General features: G+C 41.4%; 1 protein-coding gene across 11 annotated transcripts in view; it reads left to right on the top strand.

The window, feature by feature from the left end:
* NCOA2 (nuclear receptor coactivator 2) overlaps positions 1–14,567 on the top strand; it is a 271,124-nt gene that overhangs the window by 179,321 nt on the left and 77,236 nt on the right. The gene's annotated exons all lie outside the window — the stretch shown is intronic.

Raw genomic sequence — 14,567 nt, 5'->3', positions numbered from 1 at the left:
TGTAACTTTTCATCTAGTGAAACTCAGGTGCCCACTGATTGTCCTCCCCGCCTTAGAATTGTTACAGCTTACACAGCAAGTGACTGTCGTAGTTTGCAGGTAAGGAGCCAACCGAGGATGGAAACCAGAAGTAAGGGAGTGAAGCACCTCCTGCTTCAGCTCGTCAGCATATTGAAGTGTAGCCTCAACTGGCCACGCCACTAAATTAGAGTTTCATATCCTGAGTGACAAGAGATAGATTGGAAAGGCTCAACCTCTAGATAGAATTCTTTTGTGAAGTTGAAACACAGAACATGACAGCTTTCTTCCTGGGGTTTTATTTTCTTTCTTTCTCTTTTTTTTTTTCCTGAGATCATTTTCTGCCTCTCTTCTTTGATATTTTTGCCTACAGAAAAAAAATTTTAAAAAATAATGTTTTAAAAATCACATTGGACTTTGTAGTGCCAAAAAAAAATCTGTATTAGGCAGGTACGAACAACGTCTTGGTGCCCAGGGCCAGTATATGCTCCTGAAGTCTTTATACACTGCTTTCCTTCAGGAGAGAATAATCTCCTGTAATCTGTTTTTGAATGCATCCTCTTAGAGTTCATATCGTTTTTTTCTCTGCCTTTTATATAACATTTAAAAGAGGCAGATTTTAGAAAAATAATGTCTTTGTCTCTATAGCTATGTGAACCCAGAACTTTGCAAGTATAGTTCTGTCTTCTAAGAACTGAAATGTATACACATAGCATCTACCACGCAGTTTCTAACACCAGCCCGCTCTGAAAGTTAGTATTTCCTGGTTTCTCCATCAAAATTATATCATCGTAACATTCAGCTTTCATGGACTTTCTACTCAGTTGCATGCCTCAGTCGCCTTCATCTCTTTCCTATTCCTTTTGTTCCTTTTGAGATTCACTAGTTATCAACAATTCAGTTTAATCTCAGTTTGGTATCAGCAAATGGATAAAATCATATTCCTAAAATTTTTAGGAGAAATAACTGATTCAAGGTTACAGTGCTTTGAAGTTGCTGCATTTCTAGGTGCTGGTATCGTTGCAGTGGAGAAATCATTAAGCTTCTTGTTGCCCCTTTCTACAGATTTTGAATGATTCGATTTTGTGAACATCCCACGTTAGGTAGAACTTTCACACTTGAAAACAGTTATATGTGTATGTATTTTACTATCAAGATCTTGCACAGGGTTTTACAGTTTTGCAAAACCTTGGTTATTCCGCCCTTCAAACCATAAAACACGTTAAGATGTGTCACGCTGGGACTCTGCCGTACTTTCTCTGTGGGTGTAATCAAGGCCGCCATACCATGACCACCCAAGAAGCAGCGACAATAAAAACCCTGTCACATCTCCCTCTTACAATATTGTTTCCATTAAGTTGAAAAGTAACGTGTTTTGAAAAGGGAAGCAGAAGTTAAAACCCAAATGAAAGTACAAGTATACTTTTAACTTCTCGACCAATCTAATATTTTAAGAATATTGCTTGTTTAATAAATTGTTTTTTAAAAAGAGAGAACAGGGACCTTAGAATCAAATCGGGTGGAGGCTAGGTATGAATCCTGGTTCTGTCTCTTACAGACTTTTTGAACCTGGACAAATTATTTTCTCTCTCTGCGACTCAGTTTCCTCACATAGAATTTAGCATTCACAACACCTAGGTTGCACGGTTGTTGAAGAAATTAGGAGCTACATAAATGCTCCCAGCAAGTACTCATCACAGTAAGCGTTTAGTACGTATTCAGTAAATATCTTTCCCACGTTCAGTAGGAAGGCACCTTTTTTCTTCACCTATGCTCAGATCTTCATACAGTGAGCTCTTCCTTCAGATGGAAAGCAGGGGAAATTCCAAAAGGTGGGGAAATGGTTATGAATAATATGCTCCCCTACAGGGTCATTTGAAGAAAGTCACATTTTTTTCTGGGGCCAGAGGACTCCACATCCACCAACAGCTCTGTGCAGCCACCTTGATTTCTCTCAGCAGCTGGCAGCCAGCTAAGGTTCAAGAGCAACACATAGGTCGGATCGGAACCCTTCCTTCTCCCTCTGTGTGTGTCCACCCACCCAACTGTCAGTCGGTGTAAATAGAATCCAACCATCATCTTTTTTTTTTTTTTTTTTTTCCAACCATCATCTTAACAGTGTCATCCAAACTTAATTTGTATTGCAGTCGCAGGTATCAGGCTGAACAAAATCCTAACTGTCCTGAAGAGTTAAGCTGGATTGCGTGAGGTGCAGCTAAAGGCTACACAGTCAGGAAAGCAGGCTCCTGTGAAAGGAACCCGCCAGCGTCCAAAGCTCAGGCAGCTCAGCCAGGCAGGATGGGCTCTTTCACTCGAGTCTGCTCGGTCATCAGCTGCTCCTCACGTTTCCGTAGGCTTGGGAACTAAGGCAGGGAATGATGGATATTTTTAAATGGCCTAAAGGATGGGGTTTTGGAGGGGGGGTACCAGCTATCTAAATGCTTAAACCTCCCTTGTCTGTAGCACTTGCCGAGACCTGTGTTTGGTAGACACTGGCTCTCCAAGAGCATCACACGGCCGTGTACCTTGTAGTAGCAGACCAAGTGCACACAGAGTCTGCAATTCAACCATAACACCAGCTTTTTGATATTGAAGTGGGGTGTTTCTTCCTATGTGGTATGATGCTGGTAAATGTGGAAAACATCTGGTGTCTGTAACTTACAAAGGATAGTCATAAGTAGTGAATAAACTTTTTTCCTAACTGGGAAGACTAATATTGCTTCTATTTCACAGAAGAATAATAAGTAATATGAAAAATACAAATGATTTAATTATGGATTAGTGAGTCCAGTTTCACACTCCTTAGCTAGAAACTTAAATTTAAAAATTCCTATGGAAAATACATGGCGATTCCTGTGCTCTTAAAAAATGAAATTGAAGCATAAAGTGACTGAAACGTGAGGGGATATCTAATGATTAATACATTTCTACTGCCCTATTTAAGGTAGTATTTCTCCTCTATTACCCCAACACTTTTTGTTCTTTTTTCTAAAATAATAATCTAAAATGAATTGTATTGTTTGGAAAACATTTGTCACTTCATTTAAAGCCTCTTTAGTGCAGCATATTTTTTCATAAGATTTTTTTTCTTTATATTATTATTATCATTTATTTTTGGCTGCACTGGGTCTTTGTTGCTGCGCGCAGGCTTTCTCTAGTTGGAGCAAACGGGGGCTACTCTTCGTTGTGGTGCGCGGGCTTCTCGCTGCGGTGGCTCGCGGGCTCCAGAGCACAGGCTCGCAGCTGTGATGCACGGGCTTAGTTGTTCCGCGGCATGTGGGATCCTCCCGGACCAGGGCCTGAACCCGTGTCCCCTGCAATGGCAGGGGGGTTCCCAACCGCTGCACCACCAGGGAAGCCCAGTGCAGCATATTTGAGTATAGGATGTACTTATCAGTCAGTGGAGAACTGGTTTCACCCTTTCGTTATTATTTTTCTGAACGTGAATAGCAATAAGAATGAAAAGGTATATTTCAAAAATTCACATTGGTGCAGGCTAGATTTGTGGGGGGGGGGGATTTCTTGTTGAATCAGGCAACCTAAAAGATCGTTCTAGTTTCTCATTGTGATTATTCTAATGATTTAATTTTGATTGTAGTGCCAGTATGAGAACATTGGGATTACAGATTGGTTCATACATGTAAATTTCCCCTACAATTGTGCATAGCATCAAAAAATAAGTATTTTAAGAGAGGGTGTGGGGCAGTGGTGTGCTGGAGTCAACTGGTTATCAAGCAACGAGAGCCAATTGTTAAATTTCAAGAATTTTATAAGCCACTTGATAAGCACAGCCATTATTAAAAATTGTTTAGATGTACAATTAAATTATATTTAAAAACACAAAGGTAAGGAAGACTAAAACTCATCATATCCTAATTATTGTACTGCATTTTACTATTATCTTTGCTCTAGCAGCCTTTTGTGTCTTGTGTCTACATGATAGAAATACTAGGTAGTGGTGGTTACTGCGAATCTCTAATTAACATCTAATATTTTAACATTAGATAGACATTACATGCACACATAAAAAATATTGTCCACTTCAGCAAAAAAGTCACTTACAAACTGACAATTGAATTTCTACGTTCCATATCTTCATCATGTATTTTCATTATTTCACTTTTGTCTTATTAAATGAAAATTTCAAACAACATTCATGTCAACTATATTCTTTCATCAGCTATAATTATAAGTTAGCTACAAGACAAGAGTTTGGCAAAAATCAACAAACATTCTGTTAGAATCAATTGGCTGTCTGGAATTTACAGTAAAGAGTGTTGTATGTTTTATTATCATTTGTAAATTCTATACTCCACATACTTTGTACTAGTAAAATTTGTAATCAGCATTATGGTGCTTACTATTTTTTCCCCCAAGGAGCTGGTTTTTAAGCATTTCCCAGTATACCACTGGTGGGCATAGGAGGTTGTCTTGTAAATGTAGGTGCGTCAAATTCATGAACTCATTATTTTAAAATTCAAGGGAATAGCAATGGAAACAACCTAATTCTAGCACATAAGAGTAAAATGTAGAGCCCATTAAGATTATATTTTTCCTTCCAGTTTTTTCCCCCCCCATGTTAAATACATGAAGTTCTTGGGATGGAAATTCAATTATTCAAAGCTGACGCCTAGGTGTGAACTAATAGCTGTCACCAAGCAGAGTAAGCAGAAGGGCTGCGATATCAGATCCCTTCCAGGGGTAGGATATCTGTAAATCAGGCTTTGGGGTGATGCTTCCAGGCATTGTTTATGTTCCATGTGATGAAATCTTAGGGTGATGGCAGAGTCATCCATTGCCCTGGAAAGGGTAGGCGTGCCCTTGAAGATACAGCCATACTGAAGTCAGTGTCATGGATTGCTAGTCAAGTATTTATGACAGTACTAACTCTTGATCGGTTGGAGAATGAATAGGAGGAGACGGATGACATATGTATTCTAAGTTTGTTTAAAAAAAAACAGAAAGAAAAATCGGTGGCCCTTTATACACTCCATATAGTTTAAATTTCAACTGTCAACTTCTTTTTTATCCTATTCTTCTAAAGGTGCTGACGATAATTAAATAGACAGAGTCAGGCAGCCAGATGTAAAAGTGGGCCGGCAGTGTAGACCGTGTAATAGACCAGTGCGAGCACCAAACTCAATTGGCAGAATACGTTAATCAATCTAATGAGCTTATTAAGAGCATGAGGTTTATTTAAAATCAGATGAACCCAGTCTCTCTCTTCACCACTGTAGGACAGTGTCTAAATTGCCCAACATCTCTGGGCCTTTACTTCCTAATCTGTAAAAAGGGGATGATAATGTCCACTACACATTGCTTGTATGAAGACTATGTTCAACGTGTTTATAAAGGGTTTAGTCTAGTGCTTGGCAGGTAAGAAGACTTACTCAACAGTAGTTATTACTCTTCTCGCCATGGTTTCTGACATCTGGACTTGGAGTCCTCATCCAAATGAATCTAGGTTTTCTTGCTAAGGATTCAATATTGATAAGGAAAAGAGTCGTTTTCGGATGTTTTCTCTGTTACGGTTGTAAACCTTAATATTCTGACAATGTTGATTCTTTTTATTACAATACAGAAATAAGTAAACAGAGCTATCAAAACTATCCATTCAGGGCTTCCCTGGTGACGCAGTGGTTCAGAGTCCGCCTGCCGATGCAGGGGACACGGGTTCCTGGTCCGGGAAGATCCCACGTGCCGCGGAGCGGCTGGGCCCGTGAGCCATGGCTGCTGAGCCTGCAGCGTCCAGAGCCTGTGCTCCGCAGCGGGAGAGGCCGCAGCAGTGAGAGGCCTGCGTACCGCAAAAAAAAAAACCAAAAAACAAAAAACTATCCATTCAGAGACAGAACTCAGAAATGTAGTGCTTGGGGAGTTCCCTTGTGGTCCAGTGGTTAGAACTTGGTGCTTTCACTGCCAGGGCCCAGGTTCAGTCCCCAGTCGGGTAACTAAGATCATCCCGCAAGCTGTGTGGCATGGCCAAAAAAAATGTGCTTGGTGTGACCCTGTCTGCACCCTTCCCCCGGCTCTGTTGCCCCTGCTGCACCCTGTAGGCTCCTTCTCGTCCCTGTTACCTGAGTGACATTTTTCAAGAACCTTGCTTTAAGGAGAACTAAAGAGGGCTAGAGTCACGGCAGTTTTCATTTCATCCTTACTTACATCAACACAGGAACGAATCCGGCCCTAGCTTATTCTTGAAGATTTGAAACTGTTACAGGGTTCCATGCATCTAGAGATAAAGCAAATTTTATTTCCTTGTTTGAGAATATCACCTGTGATCAGCAATATGTCCTTGACATTGCCGTTCTTAATGAAAATAAAATACTTTCCCACTGGCATGCATATAGTTCACTTTCATATTTTCATGTGGATTAATGGCTCATACTATTAATGAAATCCTTAAAATGAGTGAGCAGGGTGGAATTCTTGCTTTCGTTCCTCCTAGGAGCCCCTTGGTGTGGGGTTTTTTGTTTTTTGGTTTTTTTCCCTAAGTATATGGAAGTTTTTTTGTATTTAACAGCTTTCAGATGAAGAGGATTTAAATAATTTAATGTGCTCTAATGCTTTAGGATTTTAACAATTTATGACATGAGCTCTCATTTCAAGACTTAAACTGGCTTCCACACTCTAATAGAAGTTAGGCATCGCTTGCTTTCTTGCTCACCTTGTACTGTTAGGAAAAGAAATTCTGACACCCTGCTGTGTGTATTGATTTCATTCAAGAGCAAACATTCATTCCATAAAATTTTTACTGAGTAAATACTATATGCAGGGCATACTGTGCATTCACTAAGGGGGAAGGAATCCAGCAGTCAGTAAGTACTTGGTTCTTTTCCTTGAAGCGTTCACTCATTTGGAGGGAAGTCCGCTGGTACACAGGCAGCTGTGGAACACAGGGACAGTGGGAATAGGTGTAATTACCGATGTTAGTACAGGCTTCAAGGAGGACAGTAAAGTTGACGTGGGGCTTGCTGTAAGTGTAAGATTTAATAGGTGAGAGAGTAGGGGCCGGGGGAAGGAGAGAGACATTCCAACAGGGAGCAGAGGAACCCGAGCAAAGGCACAGGAGCCCTCCGTGGCACCGGTGTGTGCAAAGTCGGACTGTTGAGCTACAATAAGATGTGGTAAGATGGATTGAAGCATTTGGTTGGATTTGAGGCTGAAAAGGGCAGGTCAGAACCAAATGGGACAGTCAGCACAGGACCATAAGCAATTTTGAAATTTGGAGAAGGTGATATAAAATGAGAAACTCTTAACTATCTCCAGCAGAGTTCACTTGACGTCACCTACTATGGTCTCCAGACTCTAGAGATACCCTGTACTAGGAAGGGGAGACTTTTTTTTTTTTTTCCAAATGCGGCTGATTCCTGGGGGCGGGGAGTGGAAGGCACATAACTAAAGAAACAAGAAGAAGAAGAAAAAAAAAACTAAGTGAAAACATGAGAACAATAAAATGTCTCATTCATCTGTAACAAGAAACAATACTTTATTTCAAAAGACTTTCATAGGACTTCCCTGGCGGTCCAGTGGTTAAGACTTCGCCTTCCAATGCAGGGGCTGCAGGTTCCATCCGCGGTCGGGGAGCTGAGATCCCACGTGCCTTGGAGCCAAAAAACCAAAACATAAAACAGAAGCAATGTTGTGACAAATTCAGTAAAGACTTTAAAATTGGTCCACATCAAAAAATGTTTAAAAAAAATAAAAAGCCTTTCATTTATTTTTATAACTTGTTGAGGGGACTTAAAAGGAGCAGGAGGAAGTGAAGGGGGAAAATGCCTGATAAAAAGGCAGTAAGGGGGCTTCCCTGGTGGCGCAGTGGTTGAGAGTCCGCCTGCCGATGCAGGGGACACGGGTTCGTGCCCCGGTCTGGGAGGATCCCACATGCCACGTAGCAGCTGGGCCCGTGAGCCGTGGCTGCTGAGCCTGCGCGTCCGGAGCCTGTGCTCCACAACGGGAGAGGCCACAACAGTGAGAGCCCCGCGTACAGGGGAAAAAAAAAAAAAAAAAAGGTAACACCCGCAAAGACCAATAGAGAGCCTGGCAGATAGAGAAGGCTGGTAAACATACTCAGAAGCATGCGTGTGCAAGTTCAAACACAAAGGTATAGACATTTTTAAATATAAAATTTTATAGTTTCTTATGGCGTTTTCACTAATGACTTCAAAGCACAGTCATTTGGCAGCTGTGGGCATGTAGATAAGGGCCCTTGGGCTAAGCGTGCCCCGCCTGCCCCCCATGTCGGCCCTCCCCTGAGTGGTCCATGGGAGGTGCAGTCAGTACGCTGCCACCGCCCCTGCTGCCTCTGCCACTGCTCGGGGCTTGGGAGTGTCTGCATCTTCCACTGTGCACAAGGGAGCAATACCAGGCCTTTTCTCCGCGAGAATCGGCTGAAGATACTCGAGGAACCCCCCCTGAAAGGACGCCAGGTTGATCCTTCTGCCCCAGCTTCACTGACTGCCAGGAGACTGTGATAAAGTCCAAAAGAAGAACCTCACTGCAGCATCCAAGTCCCTCTGTGGTCTGTCCCCGGTCGTGCCATACTCCCCCTTGCTCTACCCCACAAACCCCCTGAACTTACATCCCCTCGCCTACAGGGTATGCTGGCAAGTCCACTGCACGCATTTCCTGGCCTCCGTGCCTGCTGCCTGGAATGCTTCTCTCTCCTTCCCCCTCAGCTGATTGACCACTACCCACCTTTAATAGGCCACTGGGGTGGGGTAGGTTTATAGAGTACCGTGAGAAGGCATCCAGGCTGGATGAGGATGGAACATCCAGTGGCCAGGGCCCTTCACCAACACCCCATGTCTGACCCGTCTGGCCCAGTGCTGTGTTCCTGTATCCCATCTCGTCAGTGTGTCTACCCTAAGACTGCTACCCTGTTGTGAATTGTTGCTAACCCAGACTTGTGTGTTTTTTCTTTTGTGTCATTGGTACTCTTTCCTCCCTTTCTGGAATGCCTCCCTTTTCCCTGTTTCTGTCTGTTCCCATTAGAGTCCTACTGTTCCTTATTCAAGGCCCATCTCAAATGCTGCTTTTTTAAACGAAGAACTTCTTAATTCCCAAACAATATAGACTCATGTCCTTTGAATCTCCTATCATTTCTTGTGCTATCTAATCTTATTCTGATGAGGTTTTTTGTGGGCTTTTCTTTTTCTTCCCCAGTTGAATGACAGACTCCTTGATGGCAGAGATTGTGCCGCAGTTCTGAGCACAGTGTTTGTCTTATATAAAATAAATATCTCACATTTTTCTGATGCCAGCCTTCATCTAGCCTTGTATAATGGCTTTATATTGGGGGGAAAGAGCACCCTAAATTAAAGAACTTGAAGTTTTTATTCTAACAATTGGGTGAGTACATTCTCTTATATAGGGTTGATAAATTACAACTTCTCTTGTAACAAATAGTATCTTTTTATACTTTTTTTTAAACAAATTTATTTTTTTATTTTTGGCTGCGTTGGGTCTTTGTTGCTGTGCACGGGCTTTCTCTAGTTGCGGCGAGTGGGGGCTACTCTTCACTGTGGTGCGTGGGCTTCTTATTGTGGTGGCTTCTCTTGTTGAGGAGCATGGGCTCTAGGCATGCGGGCTTCAGTAGTTGTGGCTCGTGGACTCAGTAGTTGTGGTGCACAGGCTTAGTTGCTCCACGGCATGTGGAATCTTCCCGGACCAGGGCTCAAACCCGTATGCCTTGCATTAGCAGGCGGATTCTTAACCACTGTGCCACCAGGGAAGCCCACGAATAGTATTTACAGTATTTTAGTTTGTCTCCTTAAAGTGCACTTGTGTCTTAAGGAACATTTGGGTGGTGAACTTTTAACTTTCATAGACTCTGGTTAAGTTTAACTCCTTATCTTAAGAGAGGATAAGGATGACAGATCTACATAGCTTGTCAACTAGAGTATATTTTGAAATCCTGAGGGAGTGCTGAGGTTTTTTATACTTTTTAATAATTATTTTTATTATGATCTTTAATTAACATGGAATATTTTCCCTAACGATTTTAAATAGACATATTGTATCCGACTAAAATATATAACAAATAGAAAGCATAGTCACACTTTATACTAGTGCTGTGCAGATACTGCATATATTGGTTTTGAAACAACTTATATCTAAAGATTTTGTCATATGCGTTTAAATTTCCATGAGCTAAAGTTTACATCTATTCATTCTTAGTTTGAAGAATGATGTAATTTTTAAAATTGAAGTATATTACAGTGTTGTGTTAGTTTCAGGTGTAAATTACAGTGTTGTGATAGCTTACAGTGTTGTGTTAGTTTCAGGTGTACAGCAAAGTGATTCAGCTATACAGATACATATATCCATTCTTTTTCACATTCTTTTCCATTATAGGTCATTACAAGATATTGAATATAGCTCCCTGTGCTATACAGTAGGTCTTTGCTGTTTATCTATTTTATATATAGTAGTGTGTATTTGTTCATCCCAAACTCCTAATTTACCCACCCCTTCCCCTTTGGTAACCATAAACTTGTTTTCTATGTCTGTGAGTCTATTTCTGTTTTGTAAATAAGTTCATTTGTATCACTTTTTTAGATTCCACATATAAGTGATATCATATGATATTTGACTTTCTCTTTCTGGCTTACTTCACTTAGTATGATAATCTCTGGGCCCATCCATGTTACTGCAAATGGCATTATTTCATTCTTTTTTATGGCTGAGTAATATTCCATTGTGTATATGTATCGTATCTTCTTTTTCCATTCATCTGTCAATGGACATTTAGGTTGCTTCCATGTCTTGGCTATTATAAATAGTACTGCTGTGAACATTGGGGTGCAAGAATGATGTAATTTTTGAGAAATGAATTAAATATTTGGAGTGTTGTAAGGAGAAGATAACCAAGGAGACTTTTTTTTTTTTCTGTTGTGATGAGTTTTTAATTGTGGCAAAAAGTATATAACATAATCTTACCCTCTTAACAATTTTTAAGTGTACATTGTTGCATTGTTAATTGTGTGCACACTGTTGTACAACAGACTTAGAAATCTTTCGTCTTGTGTGATGGAAACTCTATTCCCATTGACCAGCTGCCATTTCCCCTCCCCACAGCTGCTGGCAGCCACCTTCTGCTTTCTGTTTCTGTAACTCTGATTACTTTAGATACCTCATGAATAAGTGGAATCATGTAGTATTTATGTCTTTGTGGTTGGCTTATTTAACTTAGCATAGTATCCTCAAGGTTCAGCCATGCTATACCATATGATAGGGTTTTCTTCTTTCCAAAGGCTGAATAATATTCCATTTTATGTATACACCACATTTTCTTTACCCATTCATCCGTCAATGGACATTAAGGGTTCCTGCCACATCTTGGCCATTGTGAATAATGCTGTAGTGAATGTGGATACACAAATATCTCTTCGAGATCTTGTTTTCGATACCTTTGAATATATATACCCAGCAGGGTGGTCACTGTGTCATATAGTGGTTCTATTTTTAATTTTTTGAGGAACCTCCATACTGTTTTCCATAGTATCTGCACCATTTTATAATCCTCCCAATGGTGCAGAAGTGTTCTAATTTCTCCACATCCTTACCAGCACTTGTTATTTTCTGGTTTTTTGCTTGTGGCCACCCTAATGGGTGTGAGGTGATATCTCATTGTGGTTTTGATTTACATTTCCCTGATGATTAACGACGTTGAGTATCTTTTGCAAGGAGACACTTTGAAAAGAATAAGTATCTAATTCCATATGACATCGCTGAATGCCTTTATAGTCAAGTATCTTTGTATCATATATTTCTGAATAGTTTAGGGCACCAAACATGACCATAAAAGCTGAGCATATGGGGAGGAGCTTCTGAGGTACAAGAAGGAAGATCTCTTGAGGCAAATCTGAAATCAGTAAGAAAATGAGAAAAAACACAGTGGCATTGAGATTTCCCTTTTAGACATTTTCCCTCGTTTTAGCCAGTTCTCACATTGCCCTAAAGAATGTTTCTTTCCCTGAAGCCTTTTACATTAAACCTCTTTATATAGGTTCCAGGCAAGGAAGAAGTATGGCCTTCATAGATCCGACTTGTTATCTGTTTGTCTGTAGTTGTGGGGTGGGCAGATCAAGGCAATTCCCAATTCTTTCCTCCTCTTATGACTGTTGTTCACTCTGAAATATTTTAGTTCATTTCTACTTAGAAAATGTTCACCTTTTCCTAATTACTGAGTCATTTATCTCTCCTAATAAGTGTAGGAGTCCATTTTTAATCCTCTCATCTTTTCTGTCACCCCTGCCCAATGTTTTCAAAGTAATAATTCCAGGAAGAGAATGATCGTGTTCTTCCTCTTAGCTTTGCTGGTAAGAAATGGAGACCCTTACAGCTTATGCTTTCCCGCAAGTGCAGAGTTGAGTGAAAACTGGCCTTCTGCAGTTTTGAGGCTTATTACAGTTGTTAGTTAGCTTTTAGTCCAGAGTTAATCTTATCAGCACATCAGATCTTGAACCCTATTTTGTTTACTAAGAATGCGACAGTGAACGCTAATTCACAGTGTGCTTATAATAACTTCTTGATTAAAGACTCTGGATACCAATTAACTTTAACCTGAGAATTGATTTTAATTTAACCATTTTTTATTGTGGTAAAATATACATAACATAAAATTTTTACCACTTTCAAGTGTACAGTTAAGTAGCTGTGTCACTGTTGACCAGCTGTCCTCAAAACGCTTCTACTTTTGGTCTGTACTCTCTCCGTGCTCCTTCACTGGCTTCCCTTCCTCATCTATCTCTTGACCTTCTTTCTGTCCCCAACTAAATCCCTTCCTTCTTCAGTTTTACCGGTTTCCAGCCTTCAGCTTTCACATCTGTGCTCCATCCTGTCAGCTTTAGATCCCAGGCCTTTCCGTGCCTCTCGTTGCACAGATGCCCAGTGAGGGCCTTCCCCAGTCCCCGCTCCCCAGACCTTGCCATTTCACCCCGCATCCAGATTTCCAGCCACCTGTCAGGCATCGCCCCTGGGCGCCCCATATCCCAGACAGCTCAGTCTCTCCTCTGCCTCCTGAACACAATGGCGTGTCCGGTTCCCTGTGCTCAGTCTCAGGCCACGGCAGCACCACCTGTTTTGTGCTCGTCTAGGCTAGAAGCCTGGGTCCTGGTCACATCGACGTCCTCTCCCTCTTCACCATATGCAGCCAGCCAGTCAGCTCTGTCAGGTCCTCACCATGTCCTGTGATATCTCCACCCCTTATATTTCCCATTTTTATTCTCAGCACCCTATTTTAAGTCATCTTTTGTTACCTTAACTCGTCTCTGCTTCTCTACCTTCTATAGTTCATCCCCACTGCTACCAACATTGATTTCCTAAAAATGTGTTAGATGTGTAACTCTTGTTCCGAAAACTTCCGGTGAACCTCTTCTGCCTACAAAATAAAGTAAAATGTCTTCACATGGTGTTCGAGACCCTCCACCATCTGGTCTCACCATTCTGGGTTTGTCACCTGCTATTACCTGTCTAGCCATTCTTCTAGGCAGACCTGAAGCCTTAATTACTCTTTAACCCAAAGCTGCACAACTGGTGTTTTTTTTTTTTTTTTTTTTTTTTTGCAGTACGCGGGCCTCTCACTGCTGTGGCCTCTCCCGTTGCGGAGCACAGGCTCCAAACGTGCAGGCTCAGCGGCCATGGCTCACGGGCCCAGCTGCTCCGCGGCATGTGGGATCTTCCCGGACCGGGGCACGAACCCGTGTCCCCTGCATCGGCAGGCGGACTCTCAACCACTGCGCCACCAGGGAAGCCCTGGTGTTTTCATTGTTAGGTAAAATACATATTTCATTTTGGCTGTAATACAATAGTTTAAACTTAAAAAAAAACAACTCCCTGTGACCATGTAAACACTTTGATGGAAGAACCATAGCTTGTTCGTTCGTTCTTTTTCTTTCTTTCTTTCTTTCCTTCTCTCTCTCTCTCTCTCTTTCCTTCCTTCCTTCTTTCTTCCCTCCCCTCCCCTCCCCTTCTCTTCCCTTCTCTTCTCTTTTCTTCTCTTCTCTTTTCTTGCCTTGCAGCAGAGCTTGAGAGATCTTAGTTCCCTGAACAGGGACTGAGCCCAGGCCTTCAGCAGTGAAAGCACCCAGTCCTAACCAGTGTACCACCAGGGAATTCCCAGCTTGTTCATTTTTATATCCTTCCCCTAAGCCTTGCACATATGAGATGCTTAATAAGTGTTTATATAAAATAATTGCCAAAAACTAGGGTTTAGAGAAAATGTGAAAGCAACATGAAATTCAGATTTTCTTCGGATGCTTCAAGAAGGTATGAATAGAATAGTGGAGGGAAGAAAGAAAGAAGGCAATTAAGGACCATCATTAACTATTGTGTCTGTTTGAAGTAGCACCACATGAAATAAATTCCAATGGTGTAGTCTGGAAATGACCAGGGACCATGCCACGACTATACTTAAACATGATGATTTCTTATTAACTCACGATTATATCTGGATGCCCTCTATATGCCACATACTGTGCGAGTTACCAGAGATATAAAGAGAAGCAAAACACTGTCCCTAAATCCAGGGACTCATTAATAAATATCAT

This window comes from Tursiops truncatus, chromosome 17, assembly GCF_011762595.2.
Source record: "Tursiops truncatus isolate mTurTru1 chromosome 17, mTurTru1.mat.Y, whole genome shotgun sequence".
Taxonomy (NCBI): domain Eukaryota; kingdom Metazoa; phylum Chordata; class Mammalia; order Artiodactyla; family Delphinidae; genus Tursiops; species Tursiops truncatus.
The sequence above is the reverse complement of the archived record's forward strand: the minus strand, read 5'-3'. Positions and strand labels throughout refer to the sequence as shown.